Source organism: Lontra canadensis, unplaced genomic scaffold, assembly GCF_010015895.1.
Source record: "Lontra canadensis isolate GAN:19392208 unplaced genomic scaffold, GSC_riverotter_1.0 scaffold22, whole genome shotgun sequence".
Taxonomy (NCBI): domain Eukaryota; kingdom Metazoa; phylum Chordata; class Mammalia; order Carnivora; family Mustelidae; genus Lontra; species Lontra canadensis.
The window spans coordinates 19,147,942-19,171,977 of record NW_022631016.1 but is presented as its reverse complement, the minus strand read 5'-3'; the positions used below and the strand labels follow the sequence as shown (position 1 = coordinate 19,171,977).

General features: G+C 34.8%; 1 protein-coding gene across 1 annotated transcript in view; it reads left to right on the top strand.

Annotated features, from left to right (window-relative positions):
• The first annotated feature begins 500 nt into the window (after positions 1-500).
• CDH10 (cadherin 10) overlaps positions 501-24,036 on the top strand; it is a 171,696-nt gene continuing 148,160 nt past the window's right edge. Inside the window, exon 1 of the mRNA XM_032861911.1 lies at positions 501-947. The gene's annotated coding sequence lies outside the window, so the exon portion shown is untranslated. The remainder of the gene's footprint in view (positions 948-24,036) is intronic.

Sequence of the window (24,036 nt, the reverse complement as noted above, 5' to 3'; positions counted from 1 at the left end):
TATATATATATAAAGGAGACTGTGACAAGTCCAAAGTCTAAAGATTGTAATGGCATTAATTGCATATTTAAGTTATGAATAAAATATTTTATCTGCAGAATATAAAAATGCAATGCATGTAAGATTAAGGAGACAGGACTGCCTCACAGACATTCCAAAACGATCAGTAAGGTATGATCTCGTATGGCAATAAGTAATAAAAATAAGGTATCTGGAGAATCAAAAAAGAAAGTTCACTGCAAGCAAAAATAAATAAAAATCATAAACCTCCACCCAAATCACTCTGGTAACGTATCAGATCTGGCTGCAACGTGACTTGGCACTCCGTTAATACTTGTATTTCAGTAGTCTGGTGTGAGGATGGTGCAGGAATATATATGTCAGAAGAAGAAGTGTCTATTAAAGAAGAATTGCAAGAAGCGGTCCAGTTCCTGAGATTGCGTTAGGGACGCAGCCGGATTAGATTGGGTTGATTACCTTAGCCTCGAAACAGAGAGTCTTTCTGCCCTGCGGGGGAGGGGAAGCCTTTCATCCCCAGCCCTCGTCTCAGATGCGCCCTCCCCTTCGCATTCACTTGCAAATAGCTGTGTGCTAGCAAAAGCCAGCACTTCCCCAGTCTCTAACCTTCCCATGGCGAGTACTGCCGCTCTATCAGCAGAACCTTTCTCTCCGGGTGAGGAAGGGCTTTTTTCCCCTCCTCTCCTTTTTTCCCCCCTTAATCAGAAGCCCTGAATGAAAGCCAATCAGAGAGAGCTCGCCCCCGTGTTCTTCGGTTCCCTGCCGTCCAGAGTTGAAAGTGATGCTGAGAGAAAGCTTGAGTTAGATTGAAGTAGCATCAGTGATAGAAAATAACAGCCGAAAACAAACAAAAAGGGGACGTAGTGACAATTTCTCCAGGGTGATTTTGGCTGGAACCAACTTCCGTTATCCAGAAGCTGATAAAAAAGGTAGGAAGACTTCATCTCTCAATCCCCCCCCCCCCCCTTTTTTTCCCCCTAACCTCCTTAAGGTCTTTTATTTTCTTTCCCTGGGGGATGGGAAATGTTTGTTTTTAAGTTGTATTTAACAATTATTTCCAAATAATTATCTTTAACACATGATGAAATCAATAAGCATAAAACTCTCTATATTAGATTCTAGAAACAACTGCTTTGAATATCTCTAAGAGGTAATGTAAAACTAGATAAATTATATATTATGCTCAACAGTGGGTCATGATATTAGAGTTTGTGAATTCATTCACTCTGAACAAATGCCAAAAATATATCATGGAGTGTAATTTGTCATGCTTATACTTGTTCGTCTTTATTTTAAAAATCAGTTGAAGAGATAACCTTGTTGCTGTGAACTCTAGCATCATCTAACATTACTTTGCATTCCATATGAATGGATCCACTCTGCACTTATTTCTGGTCATAGTTCATCATACGTTCAATATAAAGAGAAATGACAGGCAGAAGACAGATTCTTTGAAACTGTCAATGGCCACTAAGCATCTACATAAATAAAATAGATTGGCATTCATCAGAAATAGAAGAGGCATAATTCCTACATTCACATTGTGTATCTGAGTCAGAAGTGAGAGGGGAAAGGGGACGAAGGGGTCTAAATGCATGTAGTCAGCAATTGCAGCATTTATTGTCTCTGCTGCAATAAAATCCATATTTTATGTGGTGTTAAATTAATGCAGCACATTGCATGTCCAAATGCATGTCCCCAACAAGTAACTACTGATAACACTGTAAGTATGGGCAAAAGCAGTAGTCCGAAAGTGTTTTTACGTCGCTATAATAAAAACCTACCACCTCCTTATCATTAAAAAGGGGAAGGGGGTCTACAGGTGCAATCAAAGACAAACATCATTTTAAAACTGACCTATCATCTTTTGCTTAAAAAAAAAAAACCAAAAAACAGAAACCTCTTTCCTATAATAGTGGTTCTTCATTCCAGTAAAAGCTTCTGTTATCCAAAACTGCACATCCATTACTCTCAGCTGCTGGGAAATGCATTATTTTTTCTTCTTTTTTCTTAAAGGATCTATATTAAAAATCATCTGTCCCTCTGATGCTGACAACTGTTATACTTCAATGCATATGTTAGTAGACTTTCTCCCTCTACACCATCCCCCTCTCTATCCTTCTTTAAAATGTAGCTACAAGAGCTTCTCTGTGGTGAATAACACTTGGCAAGAGTGTGCTCATTTTTTTAGGTCTGGTATGGTGAGGATTTTTAATTAGTAGAACTTTCATGAAAACATTATGTCATTGACAAGAGCTCTAGGTTCATTTTTAGTTAAAGAGATGAAGAAAAAAGGAAGAGGTTGTGTCATAGAGAAGTAGGTAAATAAGTTGCATAAATCATTCACCTTGTCCCTGTTCCCTGCGGGGTAGTAAATGAGGCACATATGTATTCAGTGTGTAATGCATAAGGAAATAGTAGTTTATGGGGCGGGGGGAGGACACACGTATAAGCAGAATGTGTCTGTCTTAGGGACCCTTCAAATACGAATCCATTCTGATGATAAAAACATAAAGAAATGCTTCTTTCATTTGCTTTCACTTTTTTTCAGCTGTTATTAAAGTATGAGACAATGTCTGTTTTCATGAAATCAGATACTTTTTTGGTTTCAAATACTTGCTACTAACAAATTGACTTTCCTGGTGAATGCATATGCCTTCCCTGACTCCAATCAAAGAATAGAATTCCGTGCACTTATATGTCTTGTGGAGGAGAGTGGAGGGGGGGAGCCAGGAGAATAGGAAGGAACATATAGTGTGTATAGCATCCACATACATATGCATGTATGTGAGGTCAGTGGTTAAATTCCCTGGTACCTGAACGGTGCTTTAGGTGATATTCCTAGATGTTTATAAAAGCTAGCTATTTGGTGATACCAGTACTAGACAGGTATTCAATTTAATTTTACACTATTAGATTTTTTTTTTTTTACTATATGGAGATTTTTCTTTAAAAAAGAAAAAAAAGGATAGAAAATTGATTTTTCTACCTAGGGAGATATAAATTTCTGGCACATTATTAAGAAAGTATAATATGAAAGAGGTATGATTTTTTTTTTCTTGAAAGTATAATATGAAAGAGGTATGATTTTTTTTTTCTTGAAAGAGTATACTTGAAACTGAAAGGTTAATTCCAAAATATATGAACCCTGTTCAGGCTCTAGGATTCATTTCATGATCTTCACTTAATTTCTCATATAAACAAATAACTGAGGCAGAGTATATATTATCTAAGGGATTTTTGGACATATGACTTCTTTTCTATGTCTTAACCTACTTTGCAGCAAGTGATAACACTGTGTCCTCCTGGAATATGTCATTTTTATACCAAATCATTCCGCTAGGCTGCAGCACACGAGCAGCATTAGCAGCAATGATGCTGATTCAGCAGCAAAGTGAACCATATTTTTGTTAAGTGTTATTATCAGTAAGAGTGTTGTATAGTAAGCAATTAATACAACTCATGGATATAAACCCAACTATCTCCAGTCTATCCCTTGGGTTTTAAAAGCACCAGCCATAATACATTGTGATTTCGACTATGCAAATTGCATTCTAATACTGTTGCCACATTAGAAATGCTTGTAAAATACTGAAATAAAGTAACAAAGTATGAGTAGAGAAATATAAGCATTATTTGTATCAACCATAAGTAATTTTATGCAGAGATTTGACCTCCAAACTTCAGGTCTATGTTTGAAAACTCTACTTTTGTTTAACCTAAAATATTATCTGGTTAGGGTTTCAGAAAAGCCACTTTACTAACCATATTATATTTAGCAGTCATGTCTGAAATAGGCTGAAGTTAAAAACCAAGTAGCAAGAAAGGTGCCCTAATTCTTGTTAGGCTAATACTGAACAATGGTGATATTGACGAAGCATTGTACTAAGTATATATGGTCCCTCTTATGAATATTTTGGAAAGGAAATCAGAGCCCAAGGAATATCATCATGAACACATATTTGAGAAATGAAAGCAAATATAGGAAAATATATTTTCCCTTTCTTGACACTTTGTTCAGACCAGTGAGTTCACTGAGAAAATTTTCTTTTGTCATAATTAAAATAATTTGAAATATGCAGGTAGAAAGAAATGCCCTAAATTTAAACATTTTAAAATCTGCCTTCTTTTTTTTCTAGTTGAAGCAATTGGGCTATGTCCACAGAGCACTAATATAACATTCCCTGCTTTTATCTCTAATAAGTTCAATACTCAAAATTACAGATTTCTTTTTTTCACGCCTAAGAACGAGAAAATTTCAATCAACAAGGAGTGCCTGTTTTCTAAGATAACAATATCAGCTCAGGGTCACCTCTCTTCACTTCTTCCTTTCTTGCTAAACAGCAGCCTCACTTCACTTGATATTTTAGTATGAGACTTGGAGCCCTTTCAAATCCAGTTGTGTTGTCTTTCGTAAGGATATCTAAAGCATGAGGCCATTTTTGCCTTTGCCATACCTCCTTTGTCACTGCTCACTTCAACTAACTCAAAAGGCAAACATTGTAAGAAAGCATCTATCACATTAAAGTTGCCGATTGCTGGGAATGCATTATCCTTAATGTTATATTAACATTGATCAGTTAAATAACCTGAGAGTTTCGTAAAAAAATTGTTTCAAAATAACTTTCACTTAACTCTTTACTATCAATGCAACTTCTTGCCAAAAAAAAGTAACTTGATCTTTTAAAGAATAAAGATGCTATGTTTTCACAAATGTCTTTATATTTTTATCCCATTTTTCTCTTGAAGTGCATGTGATGATCTAACCTCTCCAGTACTAAGAGATGTTTGTTAAACATTACCACATTGGTGGTGGATTTAAAGAAAGGGGAAACTGGAAATTGAGTAAGAGTGAATAAAATAAAATTAGATTTTACCTCATTTTAAGGACTCAGATAGAGCATTTCTTGAAAATAATGACTGCCTTTGGGAGTTGAAATGCCCTCATAGAACAATCCCTGGTAGCAGAGGGATATAGTAGAGAGTTTGTCAGTAACATTATAGAGCACTTTACCAAACCATGTGCTCTCTGTATGCTCCCCCTTCTTTTGGAAAGCAGCCTTGATTCTCCATACTCTCCATGATGCACAAATACATAAAGTTGAGTAACATTTTGACTTCAGGACAGAATTTAGCAATAGGCTACAAGGTATAATACAACATTGCTTCACAACAAGGAATTCAGCATTAAATGACATGTCTAAGCACTTCAGAGCCCTGCTGATGCTCAGAAATTTTGCAGTGCACTCTCTCTCTCTTTCTCTCTCTCATACCCCCTCCTTTTCCCCCTCTCTCTGTCTCCCTCCCCTCCCTCCCCTCCTTTATTTATGGCAATTACCAAGGTCCTTGAATGAGTGTTCCATATGCTTTTTAAAAATATTACCCTATATGAAATAATATTTCTCTAAATCTTGTATTTTTTATAGCCAGTATTCTATCATCAATCACATTTTACATTTGATTTATTACATTATTCTTTGCATTATAGCATAAAGCGTATGACAGCTCAGTTGGCTGGTTCATGTCCTTTAAAACAAAAGCAATTCTTTTAGATGTTCTAACACCGAGGCTTTTAAGGAATTGAAATTGGCATCAATGTAGTTTACTGCACTAGCAAGCAAAGTGTGGGAAATTCAGCATTTATTAATGGAATGACCTCTCCAAAGTATCAGAATGTAGAGTGCATAGACATGAGTTATTATGTTCAGTACATCAGTTTATTGATTGGGAATCTTTGTTGATTTACTGTAACAGAAGATATTGAGATAATTTGACAGTCCAGGTTTTAAAAATAGATTAAACGTAAATTTCACTTTCCAGGAAGCAGTCTTTCATTAGACATGTTGATTCTTCTTTGTTGCATGATGCAAATATTGCCAGTTTGTAATGTAAGAATGTATAACTGATACATAAGGAGCAAACGTCTATTGTAGATATTGTAAAGAACTATCATTGCTCCTTCTCATTTTCGGTAGAAAATTTGGGAGACATAAACTGTAACCATAATCAAGTTAAGCAGAATATATGGAAAATTAAAATAATAAATTGAGTAAAGTAGGTTTCTTAACTTGGGTTATTCTGGTTAATTCTCTGCAATGTTCACACAGTACTAACAAATACAAGACTCAAAGTTGAAATTTGACATGGTTGTATGAGTAGATCAAAGATAATCAATGTATTTGCCTAGGTTATTGAGAACTTTTCTGCATAATGCTAATATAAATTTTTAAAATGTGATTGATTCGCCGTTTGTGTGTAACTCTACACCCAATAAAACCAAGTTAAATCAACTCCACTTGAAACCATGGTAACTTCTGGGATTTCTCAAAGTAATGAATGTTTCCATAATTCTTGAATCAGACTTCAAATTTAGATGAAGGACATAATATTTCTGGATAATTTAACTTACAAGAATTGATTTTAAATTATTAATGTTTTATTTAGGTAGATTTGCATATACTTATACTATCTGAGGGACTTTACTGATTTTGTATTTACCATGTAAATCTAAATGTACAATATATTTATTATTTTATTTTAAATATTTGCTTTAAATAAACTAGAATATTCAAATTTTACTACCTCTAACTCATTGGTTTAAATCTAAATAATATGAATCACTCTACGTTTAATACCAACAGTATAGTATTTATTTGTTGTGCTTTTAAAGAAAAGGGAAGAAGCCATTGGAATAAAATAATATATGTTGACTTATTAAATCAAATAAGCAAAAATTAAGTACACAATGACTAAAAATTAGCTTAATCAAGTGTAAAATTTTCTTCTTTTCTTTCTTCTTTTTTCCTTTTTGGATTTCTTCCTAAATCATGGTAAGTTGGAGGTTGTTCTTTCTCTGTCGTCTTGAACAGTATTTTGTCACCAGAGTGACTTTTTGATGTTTAGTCTCTGAAGAGAGAAAACCACCAACATGCACATTTATTCCTCTCTACATCTAGTTTCCTAAGTTTGAGGACAGTGGTCCTCCTTATCCATGGTTTTGCTTTCCACAGCTTCAGTTACCCATAGTCCACTGTCATCTGAAAGCAGATGATCCTCTTTCTGACATATCCTCACAAGGTCACTAGTGGCCTCATGCTGTGACACAGTGCTTACATCATTCACCTCATTTTATCCCATCACATGGGCATTTTATCACCTCACATTATCTTGAGAAGAAGTATTAGTACCCATATTTTGAGAGAGAGAGAGACCACATTTGTGTAACTTTTATTATAGTATATTGTTACAATTGTCCTATTTTATTATTCAGTGTTAATCTCTTCATGTGCCTATATAAATTGGACTTTATTACAAATATGTATGTATCAGAAAAAAAAAAAGAACTTTATGTATGGTTTAGTACTGCCTGAAGTTTCAGCCATCCACTGGGGGTCTTGGAATGTATTTCCAGCAGATAAATGGGTACTGCTGTAAAAGCCTTTGCCTATAAATAAATACCTATGGAAAGTCTTTATTTCTTGATCAATTCCTTCTCCAAGGCTTCAGCTATTTTTTTGGAGATTTGTTCAACATAGCATCCTAAATACAGGCATGGATCTAGAGGCACTCTTCCCTCTTTCTCCTTGACATTTTCTTCGCGTGTGTGCATGTGTATAATTGTGTGTGTGTGTGTGTGTGTGTGTGTGTGTATTCCCACTGAAGTTAAGAGTGGAGATTTTCTATAGAATGTCTCTGTGAAACAAAGGAGGATTTTTTTTTTCCTACAGACATAAAACTTTCTGGGTGGATGCAAGTAAAAATAAGAGAACTCTCCATATTGTCTAAGAATCTCTTCTGTTCTAGCTACTATGCCTTTTAAAATTTATGCCCAAATTTTCCACATTTAATACCTAGTTATTTCTACATTTTGAAAATTAATTTGTAAAATTCACTATCTTGGGAATAGACACAAATATTCTTTCCAATACTAAAAAATAAATAAATGCTGGGGAAATGAATTAGGCTTACAATCTAAGTTAAAATGGATCATTTCTTTTTTATTTTATTTTATTTTATTTATTTATTTGACAGAGATCGCAAGTAGGCAGAGAGGCAGGCAGAGAGAGAGGAGGAAGCAGGCTCCCTGATGAGCAGAGAACCCGATGCAGGGCTTGATCCCAGGACCCTGGGATAATGACCTGAGCTGAAGGCAGAGGCTTTAACCCACTGAGCCACCCAGGCGCCCCACAATGGATCATTTCTTAACTAAATTTTTTTTTTCTTAGAATTGGACTAGTGTCCATCAGAATATGAAATTTGAACAAAGTGGGGGGAAACAGTGTTTTCTTTTTTAGGACAAAGCCATGTGACTGTTAGGTGTACAACCTGTACTTGGCATCCAGTACATAATCTTGACTTCCAGTACATAATCTTGACTTCAGAGCAAAGACATCAATTCACTTCATTTTGTAGGTGGGATCTGTATCAAACTCATTTCTGGGCAGGTTCAAGGTTAAAAAAAATGTGTGAATTAGAAGAGCCTTGTCCTTTGTAGAAGCCAACTAAGATGTCCGATATAAGCCATTGTCCTAAAAAAAAATCCTTGTGAGAACTGTCAATTTTTAATTGTGGCAGCAGGTGAAGTATCATGATTATCTAAAGTTCACAATCATTAATTTAACTCTCTTTGGTTTTAGGCTATGATATTCTTTTGCATGTTATATTTTTCATTTTCATCTTTATAAATTTAAATAGTTTCTTGGAATCTAAACAATAACTTGTTCAATTTTCCCTCAGCTTCTAATTGATTTTATTCATTTTGGAGGAAGTTTCTATGAGCCGGACCCTTAGTGCCACATCCAGAGATATAAAGATGAATCCAGTGCAAATCTTGTCCTTGAGGAGAGGTGGTTCTAATGTAACATAGTCACAATAAATATACTCACAGTAAATATTAAGAAATATTAGACAGATATGTTTTAAATATTTCAATTTTCATAGAATAGCAGTGAATTAGGTACCAGAACATCATTTAGGCATTCACCCATTTCTCCACCTAACACAAAATCTTCAGTTTTGATTTTCTGTTGTTTAAATCACTGGAAAAAACCTCTCAGTATCTGGCTTAATTCATTCATTCTCTCATTCCTCCATTTGGCACATATTCTTTAAGTGCCTACCATAAGCCAGACACACTGCAAGCATCCAGAGATACACACAAGGAGAGAGAGAGAGAGAGAAAAACCCAACTAAAACAAAGAAAACCTCTGCTATAGTGAGGCATGAGATGAATAAACACATGATTTATAATTATTGCCCAGTTTTGGTAAGAAAGATGAGTAGAGTAGTACTGCATACTTTTGAAATGAATAATATGGAGCTCTAATTCACCTATTTAAAAAAAAAATTGTATTCAGATCCACATGGTATCTTTCAAGAAAATGTCAGAATGCGTTAGATTAGTTCACAATCCATCTTTGTGTACCCTCAGATTCATTCAGTGGATTCTGAATTGGTGTTTCAGTTAGGAGCCGCCCTCTTGGCTGGTGATGTATGTTTGTTTGTTGTTTTTTTTTTTAAAGATTTTATTTATTCATTTGACAGACAGATCACAAGTAGGCAGAGAGGCAGGCAGAGAGAGAGGGGGAAGCAGGCTCCCCACCGAGCAGAGAGCCCGATGCGGGGCTTGATCCCAGGACCCTGAGATCATGACCTGAGCTGAAGGCAGAGGCTTTAACCCACTGAGCCACCCAGGTGCCCCTGGTGATGTGTGTTTTACTTCCTTTTGGCGGTAGCCAATTGTCATCTTGCATCAAGGACTCAAATTTGATACCAATATGTGCATCACAGACAAGAAGCCTAATAAAAAGGTTGTAACTGAAGACCAAGTAGACCCCCAAAATCTATTGCTGAAAATTGTTAACAGAAGCTCTCACATCCCCTCAACTAATTAAAATACTCACTGCCATGGAAGCCATTGAGTTTGCAACTTGGTCACTCTGAGAAAAAGTTTTCCTGATACGGTATTCTGTTTTTGCGAGGACACCTGATGAAGGTTATATATAACAGAGAGCCTACGCATTCATAAGGCAACATGCCAGATGCATCGAGATTGCCTTTCTTGGAATGATAAGACTGGCAAGAGTGCCTTTCCTAGAATTTCTTTGATGGATAAAAGCATGGAGGGTGGCACCAAGGTGTCTGGCTTCAAATCCTGTCACTTACTATGTATTTAATATTTAATATTCCAGATAGTTTTTCATCTGGAAAATGAGGTGAAGAATTGTACTTACATAATAGTGCATTTGTTATGATTTTTAGAAATTATAAATGTAAAATACAATACACCTGAAAATAGGTGTTCTAGTGCTACATGTTATTGTTACCTATTATTTTGATTGGTATTGTTATTACTATATATAAATTCATGTGATCTATGCTTTTTTTTGAAAAAAATTTTAAAGATTTAATTTGAGAGAGAGGAGGGAGAGAGAGAGAGAGCACAAGCGGGGGTGGGAGGGGCAAAAAGAGAGGGAGGCGCAGACTCCCCACTGGGCGGGGAGCCAGCTGCTGGGACTACATCTCAGGATCCCAGGATCTTGACTGGAACCAAAGGCAGACTCCTAACCAACTGAAATACCCAAGTGCTCTGGACCTATGCTTTTTAAAATTAATATTGAAGGTGCTTTATTTTGAAATAGCATACAATATGATTGGGCTACCAATTTTTCAAAATTTTTAAAAATTTTAACTTATACCATATAATAGTAATTTTGTGCTTGAATGGAAAGTTCTTGTTGTTTTCGGTCAGATTCTGTCACTAATTCTACTGATAACATCACAAACTCTTTATTTCAATTTTTGTTTGTTTGTGAAATGGAAGTTTGAATCATATAATTTCCAAAGACAGTTTATCTATGGTTAGAATTCGAAAGGGCTCATATGATCTCCTGCGGTAACTGACAAGGGCTCAGTATATAAGTGTTATATAACTGTTATGCTCATCCCCTAATGATTATGAAAATGTTGGCTGCATAAAGAAAGAGTGTAACCAGAAAACTTGAATTACATTCTCAGAATTACATATAGTAATTGCATGAACTAGGGAATTGATGGATATGAATTTTGAAAATGATGCTAAGGACCTAAAAAGGGGACAGAGGAGGGAAAAAGCATTAGAAAGATAGAGACTTACAGTTGTGAGTTCCATAAGCCACATAAACTCGCTCAGGTGAAACCTGAACCATTTCTGAATACATCGTAGTAATGGTTCTTTTTACAGATTCTCCTTCTTGAGGTCAGAGTAATGAGAATTAGAACAAGAATGATGAACAGAGGGAGTGTATTATAGAAATAATCCCATTAAAGTTTGGATACTCATAAATCTCAATAATTCTGCAGTCTGTATTACAAGCTGAAAGGTCAGTGGACTACCGCTTTCTTACACTAGGTTCCAGAAACTGTCTGATGAAGATGTAGAATCTGCAGCAAAATGTGGAAATTTTAACAGGTTTTATTTAGATAATTCTTTCTTTTCATCCTTCATATTTAAGGTGGTATGAAGATCAATTTAAAATCACTTTTTTCCCTTCCTGTCTTGGGGCTCTATATGGCAATTTAAAAAGCATCTGAAATGAATTTTGTTAATGAATTTTATGAAAAAATTTTTAAAGATTTAATTTGACAGAGAGGAGGGAAAGAGAGAGAGAGCACAAGCGGGGGTGGGAGGGGCAAAAAGAGAGGGAGACGCAGACTCCCCACTGGGCGGGGAGCCAGCTGCTGGGACTACATCTCAGGATCCCAGGATCTTGACTGGAACCAAAGGCAGACTCCTAACCAGCTGAAATACCCAAGTGCTCTGGACTTATGCTTTTTAAAATTAATATTGAAGGTGCTTTATTTTGAAATAGCATACAATATGACTTGGGCTAAACAAACCAAACCAAAACATTAAGGTCATAAAAATACATATTTCTGTTAGTCCATAAATATCTTTCATTCTAAAACTTCATTTTTAAAATCCAGCATTATATCACAGTTTTCATTTTTAAAATTTTATTTATAACCCAGGACTAATTAATATACTTATTTTAGAAGTTCACATATTGAATGAATATACTTAGTACTTTATTATCCAACCACAGGTGAAGGAGAGGTGAGTCATCGTAGAGACTACAAAACTTAGCCAACTGATATAATTCTCTGGACAGAGTAAAGTTAGTCATTTTTGTCATAGCTATAGATTTATACTTATTACATATTTATTTATTTATTTATCTAATCAAATTCACTGTCTTCTTATGTCATCTTTATTATATGCTGAGATTATTTAATAGCATTCATTTCCCCCCCAATTTTATTATAATATTTGGCTAAGTGATTTAATCTTATGGCTGATTAAGATGTCTAACTTAAAATATGTTATTGTTAGATATTTTAGTTTACTAGATTTTCTCAAATCATGTACTTTTAGAATTAAGCCTTCCAAAGATTAAAAATTAGACAAGATTTCTCTTTATTTTTAAAATTCTTTATGTTAGAGAAAAAGTTCATTAACTTGCAGGTATTTTCATTTAGTTGGAAATCAGGTGAGAATCAAATTATGCAAAATTAAAGGCAAAATTAATTATAAAAGCCTAAACAAAAGAGATGTTGTTGAATAATTAATTATGCAGGCTAAATAATCATTTCCCTTCAAAATTCTTCAAATTTTTCAAGGTTTTAAACCATTTGATGTGTTGTTTTGAATAGCTGCATTTTAAAATACTATCAATTATATTTCAAAAAATTAATTGGAAGGTTGAAATGAGTTTATATATTCTGAAGTATTGTCCCATTTATTATTGCTAATATTTCTGGTAAAATTCTATTCACCTTTTAAGAGGTAAAATAATAATCTGCGGTCTTTGGAGCCACCTTGTGGTCATATCATAGCATATTAGGGAATGCTCTGGTTTCAGGTTCTTTTCCAACTAAACACTTGGAAACATTGAAATCAATGTGAACTTAAGGGCTAAGAAATAGCATTAAAAATGGATCTTTTTCGATGAATTCAATTTAATTTTTACATGTATATGTACATGTAAAGGTTATTATTTTGTAAAATCTAAACAAAATATTTTAAACAACACTTTTGAAGCAAGATACAATTTTTAACTTAAAATATATTTTGCTGTGTAGCTTCAAGTCAACCCGAATGACTGCTTAAATGTTCAACTTTCTCAAGCAAAGTGTCTTCTAACATCTTCTAGTGTACGTCACAAAGAAATCAAGGGCTCCGTTATTGCAAAACTTAAATGTAAATATGAAGATGGCATGAAAAGCAAACAAATGATCGTTACTGAATGTGCTTTTCAGTTGAGCTCATTGAAAGTTTAGGAAGACAAATTTGTTTGCATTCATTTTTCCGTAAATACTAGAATAATTTTTAGTTTGTGAGGCATAACCTAACCTCCAAACATCAAACCTTTTTTTACTGTTTTCTTCTTCTTCTTTTTAAATTAACCAAATAACATACTTGCATCAGAGCAGGACTCACAGTTACCACATCTCTTATTTACAATGAAATACCTACACTTAAAAACAAAACAATAAAATTCTTTTCCAGAAACTAAAAATAAGCTCTTCTAGATTTTAAAATCTGGAACGGTCATCCCTTATATGGTTTTACTCCTCATTGTTTAATTTATTCTCTATAGGTAAAAATAAAGAAATTTGATTAGAATAAATTTTCTTCACTCATTGCCCATAGCAAAAGATGAGGAAAAAATTTCCTTTGATTTATTTCTATGTCTAGAGCTATATCTATAGTTATCTCTATTTTTCTATTTGTCCATACCACTGGGCACATTTATGTTACCATCCTGAAATAACACTGCTCATCAGCATATCTTCATCATCATCATCCTCGTCGTCATCGTCGTCGTTGTCGTCGTTGTCACCTGACTAAAACTTCAGTTCCAAGACTGGACATGGGTTAGCTTAATCCCAATTACACCCCACAATGTGATCAGCTCCTGAATTGTCTCTCTTTGGGTAGGTGGGATGATTGACTTCAATTAAAAGAATAGAGCTCACTGGGAACTGAAGATAAACTCATAAAATTACAAAAAAATCTTATGACGATTATTGCCACGTTCTGTGTGAAAGCTATAAGGTGTCCACCTTTATAGAGCAAATAGTTTTCTGTCTCAATTTTGAACACACCAGGTTGCCTCTTAATGTAAAACAAGTGGTCGGGGCATGTTATTTCTCATGCACAGCCCGATAGACTGACTGAAAACAAAGATTACCTTGCTTCCCATTAAGCTATGTTCCCTCTGTCAACAGAAGTGCTTCTATTCTAAGAGGTATTACTATTGATTTGCTTTTATTCTCAAAAGACTGCTAGGGCTCTTTTTAATTTTTTTTCTGCTGCACACTGTATTATTTCAAACAAACATATAAAGTATTTACTTCAACTCCAAAAGGGAGAGAGAAATTTAAATATTAATGTTTAAAGTTTAGATGAAACCTTTCGATGACATCATTCTCACATTTAGGGCTATTGCTTTGGGCAATGTTTTGTTGTTTTTTTTTTTTTTTTTTTTTTTTTTGCAGAATGGATGGTAGGCAGAGTCATAAATATGGAGAGAAACTTATTAAAAACACTTGCCCTGGTGAGTAGAAACTCAGAAACAACCCAAAACACTTTGAGTTAAAAAATTTCTAGTTCCTTCACAGTTTTAGTTTAAAACATAGCATACCTATTTAGCCTCAAGTGATAAGAGAGATGTCCATCATTAACCATCATTCCTAAGACCATATTTGAACATTCTATCATTTTTACTTAGGGCTAAAAATGCATTGTTTGTACATTTCAATTCTCCCCCCCAATATGATTATTTGATTAATCTTTTAAATTCTAACCCTATAAAATTATAAAATTGATCATTTTTCTGATTCCAACTCAATGCTACCGAAGAGGTTCAAATTACATCTTTCCTCCTCCGTTCAACCATATATATTTTTTAGAGTTTTTAATATGTTTTGTAGAGTTTGCTAGGAACTTAGGTAACGGTTATAATTTGGTCCTTTCCTCAATGAGATGAAATACAGTAGGAGAAAGCAACATTTAAAGGTAAGTACAGGGGTGCTTGGGTGGTGCAGTTGGTTAAGCATCTTACTCTTGGTTCCAGCTCAGGTTGTGATCTCAGGGTCCTGAGACTGAGGCCCCATGTTGGGCTCTGCACTCAAGGCAGAGACTGCTTAAGACTCTCTCTCCCTGTACCCTGCTCCCACCCTGTGCTTTCTCTATATATAAAATAAGTAAATAAATCTTAAAAAAACAAAAAGGTAAATACAGTTTAATTATTTAGTGTTTTGCTGGTAGGATAAATGAGGTTTTAGGGGAATGTAGATGAGGGAACATGGAAATTTAATCATGGAGGAGATGAAGGGGAACTTGAAATGTGTTATTTCATTATTATGATTCATTATTTAATTGGTTATTAAAGGTGAAACTAATGAAATAAGAGACATGAGTATGTGCAAATCCAAACCTCCTAGGTGATTTCTCTCTCCCTGCTGTAATCGTTCCTAAAGTATATTTTTCTTAATTCATTTTTCATATAATTGTTCAGTTACTTATTGATTTTTCATTGTGAAGAAAGCAATAAATTGGGTACCAAGATGTGATGGAAAATAAGTAATATTCAAATTTCTAACCTCAAATGCTTTCTGATATTTTCCAGGAGATAAGCAAAACAGAGATTACAATATGGTTTGATACTTGCCAGAAACCATATAAGCACAGGGTACCATGAAGTTAAAGAGGAGGGCATATCCCAATGTTAGAGTCTAAGAAAGGCTTCCTTCAGAAATGAAGATTAAAACTGAACCCATAAATCTGTGTCACTCATTAGCTTAAAATTTTCCTGCACATTTCCATTTTGACAGATACTACTACGGAGTGGTAAATTATTCTCATTCCAGAGTTGGGAGTTCTCACTTCCGAGTTCTCACTCCATGGTTTCACCTCTGCCACCAAGCAGTGTGTGAATCTTGGCCAAGGTATTTAACTAGCTAAGGCTCAGTGTCCTTGGCTAGAACATGGGACAATGATGGCTACTTCTTAAACCTACTAAAAGGTTTAAATGTAACTGAACTTTGTAAAACACTGGGAGATTTGTTTTGCAATTATAAATTCCTAGTAAATATTATCAATATTATTACTGTTTGCAGGGTGAAGTCCAAATTCTTTAATCTAACCTGATCTATTTCTCTCTTCTTTTAAATCATTGTAGGTCCTTCTCCATGCCTCCACCCTGCCCTCACTTAATAGTTTGTTTCATTAATACAGACAAATTGACCAACTCTCAGTTCTAGATTTCTCCTTGTCCTATATATTATTTAATTATTATTAGTTTCCATCACTCTGGCTTTATTTATATTGCCATTCTGCCCCAAGGTTCTCCTTATTAAAACTCTCACATTTAGGTAGGCTCCAAATGTTACTTTTTTCTTGAGACGCTCTTTCAGTTCTCCTGCTAGAAAGTCTCCCTAAGCTTTTAGAAAAGTCTTAACTCTTTGTTTACACTTCTTTGTTACCATGGGCCATCATCTGCCTTGAGTTTTTTTTGTTTTTTTTTTTTGTATATGACTTCCTTCTTTTTTATATATAATTACTTTTTTAAAACCAGGATCATTTTCATTTCTATCCACAACACCAGCACTGAGCTCAGTAACTCCCACATAGCAGCAAATGTGTGATAAGGAAATTCATGCATCAGAAAAGTAGAACATGTATTACGGATCATAATTTAAAGATCAATATACTACCAATAACTGAAAGACTAACTCATTGAAGATGCAAAAGGTGTTTTCCTTTCCGGTGGACAATAGTCACTATCTTTGCTTTAATCACAGGCAACTTTCTCTTTTAGAAGCAAGAACTCTAAAGCAGTTTTTTTTTTTTTTCCTCAAACTGATTATCTTATTCATTTAATATGCACAACTGACCCCATCCCAGACCTACTGCATCAGAATTTTTGGACTTATGGTATGGCTTTTTATATTTTAAAATTCTTGCTGAATAATTTGAATGTCCACACCAGATAAATAATTGTAACTAGAAAATACTGTGGTGCTTTTATGTCTGAGCCCATAAACGGATGACAAAATTGGTTTAAAAAGGGAAAGTTTTATAAATACATTGAAAATAACAAGTATTTTTTTTCTTGAAACTAACCACATCGAAGGGGATAGTACTCATTTAGAAATATACACACTTTTATTTGATTCATTTTAATTTGATTCTTTCTTTATAGCCATTTATTGTTTTAAGCACCTTACAGAGCCTTGTGTTATAACTGAGATAAATATAATAGAAAAAATAAGAGACATTGTATGTTACTGAGAAACAAAGTAGCACAGGCAATACTTGGTCATATATAATTAAGCATTAAAATGACTCTAAACTACCAAGTATTAGGAATCATTAGTATAATTTCGAAAGTTGAAGTAATGGGGGAGTTAGGTTTGTAATTTGACCTCTACTTGGAGGATGTATAGGAAATATGCAAAGGGCAGTCACTTCAAGATTTTTATCACTATGAGCGAAAACAGGAACGAATATGGAAAATTGGCTGGTTGCTAAGGAACAAAGCTGGGTTGATGCTGAGAATACTATATGTATAAAGAAACTTGCAAACAAGTTAAGGGGTTCAGCCATGATTAAGAAGTTCACAAAAGACGTACTATTTTAAATCTCTTTAAAAAAAGGTGTTGCTTTATCCTGAATTCATTAGGACAAATGAGGCTAAAAAAATAATCAAATGTTATTCTTGGCATTTTGCATGCCTCGTATGGTGGTGTTAATATCAATTAAGTGCCTCAAAGTCAACCAGAAAGTGTTCCCTGAGCTAAGCCAACCTGGTAGTGCCAATGGAATTTTGCTGTTAAAGAGTATGTCCAAGTCTATCTGCCCGTTCTCCACCACCAGCAGTTTTCTTGTATGTGCTCTTGAACACACGCATGCTCTGGGTTACCACATGGCGTCTGTGATTTTCTCCACTTCGTATGTAGTTCTTTATGGCTTGATTACTGTTTAGCCCCTTCTACCACTGATGGAAGTATAAGTTTCTCCACTCTGTGTGTGTGCTGATGGGATCTGGTATTCCAATGCTATTAAAACTACTCATGGTGACAGTAATGAGTTAACATCTTGGATGTGCTGATAGCTTTTTAAAAATTCTGCTTCATTTGAGGCCCATTTGTGTGTGTGTATGTGTTTCTCTTCAGAAAACAACTTGTTGGAGTGCCTGGGTGGCTCAGTGGGTTAAAACCTCTGCCTTTGGCTCGGGTCATGATCAAATAAATAAATAAAATCTTAAAAAAAAAAAAAAAAGAAAAGAAAACAACTTGTTCTTTTTTTTTTTTTTAAAGATTTTATTTATTTATTTGACAGACAGAGATCACAAGTAGGCAGAGAGGCAGGCAGAGAGAGAGGAGGAAGCAGGCCCCCTGCTGAGCAGAGAATCGGATGTGGGGTGAATCCCAGGACCCTGGGATCATGACCTGAGCTGAAGGCAGAGGCTTTAACCCACTGAGCCACCCAGGCGCCCCAAAACAACTTGTTCTTAATCTGATAGCCAGTTATTGGCAAAATACAAAGTAGAACTTATGTCTTAAAATTCCCATCCCTGTGTTATTTCTACCATGCTCTAAAAGTAGTTAAGGTTTTCCTCACTCTAAAATGGAAACTCAGACAAAATTGATTACATGTGCTTATTTATTTCATGTGCTTATAGTTAACTGAGGTAACACATGTAATATGCTACTGTTATAAGGCATAGTGCACACAGGACATATTCTTTACATAATAATTAAAGCTATCATTGCGCTTTTACTAACACTGATTATTCGTAGGAGATGCTAGATCTGTTGTTAAAAAGTGTTAAAGCAAATGGCCGAATACTGATAATCTTCGTAATAATAATAACTGTCACTTACTGAGAATTTTATAAGTGCCAGACATTGTTCATAGTGATTTATATCTAGGGTGTTTCTTAATCATCATTAAAATGATGAAAAATATTATCTCCATTTTTCAAAGGAGAGAACCAAGGCATAGAAAGGTTAGATGACTTTCACAAATCCCAAAGGTAGTATGTGAGAGAGCCAGAATGAAAACTCTAATAATATGGTCATTCTGTTCTTACCATCTACCTCATGTTTACATGTATGCATAGTTGACAGAGAAAATGTATGACCTATTTTTTCCTACTCCTATTTTATTTTTTGTAAAAGTTCTATCTACCCATGACTATTTTTGTTGTTTCCTTTCAATGAGAGAAAATTGGCCTAAAAATGAGTGGGGTTTAGCATGTAAAAGTATAACGAATGTGCCATATTTTTGGTACTGCTTTATTAGTAAGTACAATTGAGTTATCAAGATTTATGAGCGATGAAGAGAAGGAAAAATAGGTATGAAAAGTTTTGCTAAAACATCTAACCTAAAAAGTAGCCATAAATTTCTCATGGATGTCATGCCATTCTCTTAACATACTAGTTTTTAACGCCTCTAACTAGAGAAATAAGGCCTATACTGAGGTTTCTGACCATAGAATATTTTTGAAGTAGAAAGAAAAATAGCCACAGTGGTTGTTGCCTCTAGGTATGGGGTAAGGGATGCATGTGTCTACAGTTAGAGAACCATCTTCAATTGTAAATTGTACATTTTTTTTTTTTAATTTGACAGAGAGAGAAACAGTGAGAGAGGGAACAAAAGAGGGGGAGTCGGAGAGGGACTAGCAGGCCTCCTGCTGAGCAGTTGGGGGCTCGATCCCAGGACCCTGGATCATGACCTGAGCTACTGAGCCACCCAGGCACCCCTGTACATTGTACATTAATTAATACATTGTATATTGTTTTATTAGAAAGTGTTACGAATATGAGTTACTTTTCAAAACAGTATTTAATTAAAAAAAAAACTTGTCAATCATCATAAAGCTTACTGAGCAAAAGAGACATGAAAGATTCCAAACCCTTAAACTCATCTTTGTAACATAAATTGACTCACTGCTTGTCTCCTAATACAAAGAAAAAAAATCCTGATAAGTGAATGTACATACAGACACTACTTACTGAGCTTTAATAAATTGAACAGTTATCACCAGGAAAACACTCAATAACATTGTTTTTTCCCATGTGGCTCCAACCATAAGAGGAATTTTATATTTCTATAAAGAATAATCATTAGAAACCATGTTGAGATTGTGACATAAACCAGTGTTTCTTAAACCAGATTCAGGTTATACGAATTTTGAAAACCATGAGCTTTCATAGGATAGTATGGATATATTTAATAGAATCATATATTGAAGGTGAATAACTATCTTGGAACATATGTTATTCCAGGACCCCACTTCTCCATTGTGCTCATTGTTACTTTCATGCTTCTTTTAAGTTTCTGAAAAAAGAACAGAGGTGGAAGTATTATAAATCTTATGAGTTTTGCCAAGTGATCTGTAAATGTATTGCATTGGAAATGCTATTTGGTGTAAATTGCTATATGAATAATTTGAAAGTTTTGCCACATAGAAGAATGGGAACCAAGAACTTACTTTGTTCTATATATTCTATCTCTGAACAATTCCCATTTTAATTCTTTGTGCCATATTCATATTCAATCAATTGGATTTTGGGAACCAAAATAATCTGTTCCATAAAATTGGTATTAATTCGAATGCTATTAATTATATCATTTTTCTTTGCAATTGCTACTTTTTGTGTTATAAGTACAAATGTTTGTCATTTTACAAAAAAAAAAAAAAAAAAAAAGCTCTCTTGCTTAGTTTTTACACATTCCAGTAGTTCCAGTAAGAGTATTCTGCAAGTCATTTACATCAATGTAACAGCAGGAATTATAAGAGAACACAACTCAGTGTAAAAGCCCATGACAAATCCAGAATTATCTCTTGATATTTAGTAGTTGCAAATCACAATTACTAAGTGAGAGTGATATATAATGGTGATACTTTTTTTCTACAGCGAAGATTAACATTTTAAAATGGGATGGACTTCATGACTAGAAAAGCTCATAGATTTCTAACACCAAGAAACTCAGATGTTTCAAAAGAGAGCCTTCTGCGTACCAAAATCTAGAGTGCATGTCTGGTAGAAAAAGAGCCTTTGATATATTTTCATGTCTGTGGATTTGTGAATATATGTGTGTATCTATTCCAGACCACACAGCTCTTGCTGCTACAGGTAAAGATTTAATCCCAACATTCAAAGAGAGCACACCTTCAGAGAGAGTTCAGTAAATCTAATCATGTTGTGATCTTGGTGGTTTGGAAATCTTATCTTGACTATAGGAAATTGATTCAGTCAACAGTTAGCTATTGAGTAGTTGTTATGTAAACAGCTGTGCCACATCAACTCTTGCTACTTAGCCCAGTTACCAAGACACCTGGCTCCTTAATTTCAGCGTGAAAATGTTCAAGCTTGATTACTTCAAATATAACTAAAGAGCAAGAAGAGCCCTGTACTTGGACAAAGATAAAAGCAGTTTTAATGGTATATTGGGCCACTTCCCTTAAATAGTCTACGATTGATTTATTGTCTGTTTTTTATCTAAACCTTTTATGAACCTATTATATTTTCAGCCCGTGTTACTTCCGTAAGCACTCTATCTAATAAATAAAGTAGTATGGCGCTTCCCATTATTTGTCCTAAATTTATCTCTTTTAAACTTCAAAGGATGCCCTTAGACCTTGTATAATTGAAATTTGTGGATAGCTTGATATCAACCTTCTTCATGATTTAATAGATGTCAGAGTATCCAGATTGAAGATCCTAATCTGTAACGTCTTCCTAGACAAAGCCTCTCCATTTCTTCAACAATAGTTTAGTTGTCTTTCTGTAAGAATTTTCCAGCTTTACTATATTTCTTGGAGGCGATGCAGTCAGCATTACACAAGAACATTCAGGCAAGTGGGCCATAGAAGTTCATAATAAAAAGAGTGAGCATTTCAGAATACGAGTTCCTGTTTTGCCCTTTCCACCAATCAAAGGATCTTTAACCCATGCATTTATACCTGTTGGGTTTATCTTGCTTTCCCCCAAAATTGGGCATTTAGAAGAGTTGACTTCTAATTTCCTTTCTGAATATAGAATCTCAAAAATGAAATTACAAAATTGTTTTTTAAAACAGAAAAGAAAACCTACTTTTGTATATGGTTAATGAGGCTGGGAGTACAAACGAAATGATTTAGGTTTCACCTTTGTGTGGTGATTACTATGGAATTAGCCACATAATTTTATATACTGACATAGAAACCTCATACCCCCATGACCACCATTCCTGGTCTCGTGTCACCTCATTATAGCTTTCTTTAAATGTCTCAGAATGTTTTCCTCCTTTTTGTTTATGTTACCTACCCTCAATTTGATTGAATAATTTTCAGTAATATTTGGTAACTTTGTATTGATTCATTTATATATTGATTGAAGCAGTGGGACAAAAATCCATATATAAAAATCTATGACCTCGTGGAATTCACATTCCAGGGTGGGGATCACACGATACAAATCTAACAAAACTGTTTAATAGGGTGATGGTGATAAGTGCTATGGAGGAAACAGTGCAGAGGAAGGGGTGTATTGGTCTAACAGTGGTTCCTTCCTCACCATAGGATGCTGTTTCTTTGAAGGCTAGATTTTTGTCCCTACTATACCTTAGAGCACCTAGTGAGCTCTCTAAAAACCCGTTGCTGTGTGGGTATCTGGCTACTTCCTGTTTTTTGTTTTTTGGTTTTTTTCCCTCCAACCTGCTGTTACACTGTGATTGTGAAGAAATGTTATAGGAATGTATTTCATAGGGGAAAAAAAGAGAACTTTCATTTCTCATTAGATAAGGTACAGTTCCGAAAATGCAAAAAATAGTTTTGAGTGATACATTTTTCATTTTCATCACTGATATAGTTGACAGTTATGTGAAGGGGAAAAAAAAGGCACATGCTGTGAGACAAATCCCCAAAAACATATATGCGGTTATTTAAAAGTACAGCTCACCCTGCTGCTGCATTTGGAATTCAGCATTGCCTTCTGCTTGCTTTGTTTTTGATAGCTTTCCTTTTCTGCAAGGTAAGAGATACTCTGACCAGAGGGTTATTTGATTTCGTAAATATTTTTGTTCACATGTTGCTTAAATGCTATTGAAAAACTCCTACCGGACCTGCAAATCTCTCGGTTTGGGGTTTTCTTATTCTCTCTTGCTATCTTTGCATCATTTTCCTTTCATGTAGCTTTGCGGTATTTGAAAAGAGAGGTTCTCTGATTGTTTAAATTATTTCTGATTTGAAAGAAATACTCCACCATAAGAATGCACTTTGCAATGACACTCTCTTTTAAAATTTGTTATGCAATTTACATGTTTTGGGCTGTCACTGCCCATTTGTTCCGTTATATATTGCAATTACCTTTTATCTTCATCGCATGTCATATTTTATATGCAGTCATCAGACACTTTCATGCTCAAGTGGTCATTAGCTGTGTGCTCTCCAGCTGTTCAAGACTGTTAAATAAAACTAGTCCCCCAATAGGGAGTGTGCCTGACTAGCTGCCCGGCATCTGTGGGAACCGCTGGAATGGAATTGACTGTGAATGAGCATGAGGAGGCTGCCCTAATCCAGTAGGTTCATTTTCCCCAATCCTCTATCTTCCTCCTGTGTAACACCAAGGGAGGGTGAAATAGTACTCATTTCTGGCAGAGCCATACTGTCTTTTTTCCTTCTCTTCCACATAGTTGGCATTATAAGTACAGCACTCTTTGAAGCTACCTCACATTTTTACATGCCCTAGAAAGTGCCAGAACTAAGGTCAAATATGCAAGTTGCAGATCTTTATTTGGTCTCAGAATCCTCTTTTTGAAGTGAAAGAATTAAATTAGATGATTTCTGTATTTTTCCATTTTTTTTGAGTTTTACAAAGGGGAATGATGCTAAGGAAAGATTTATTTTAAAAAAATATGTGGATGTGGGTAAAATATAAATGTGACATTAGAAGGCTCCCCCCACCAAGCTACCTGTATTTTTC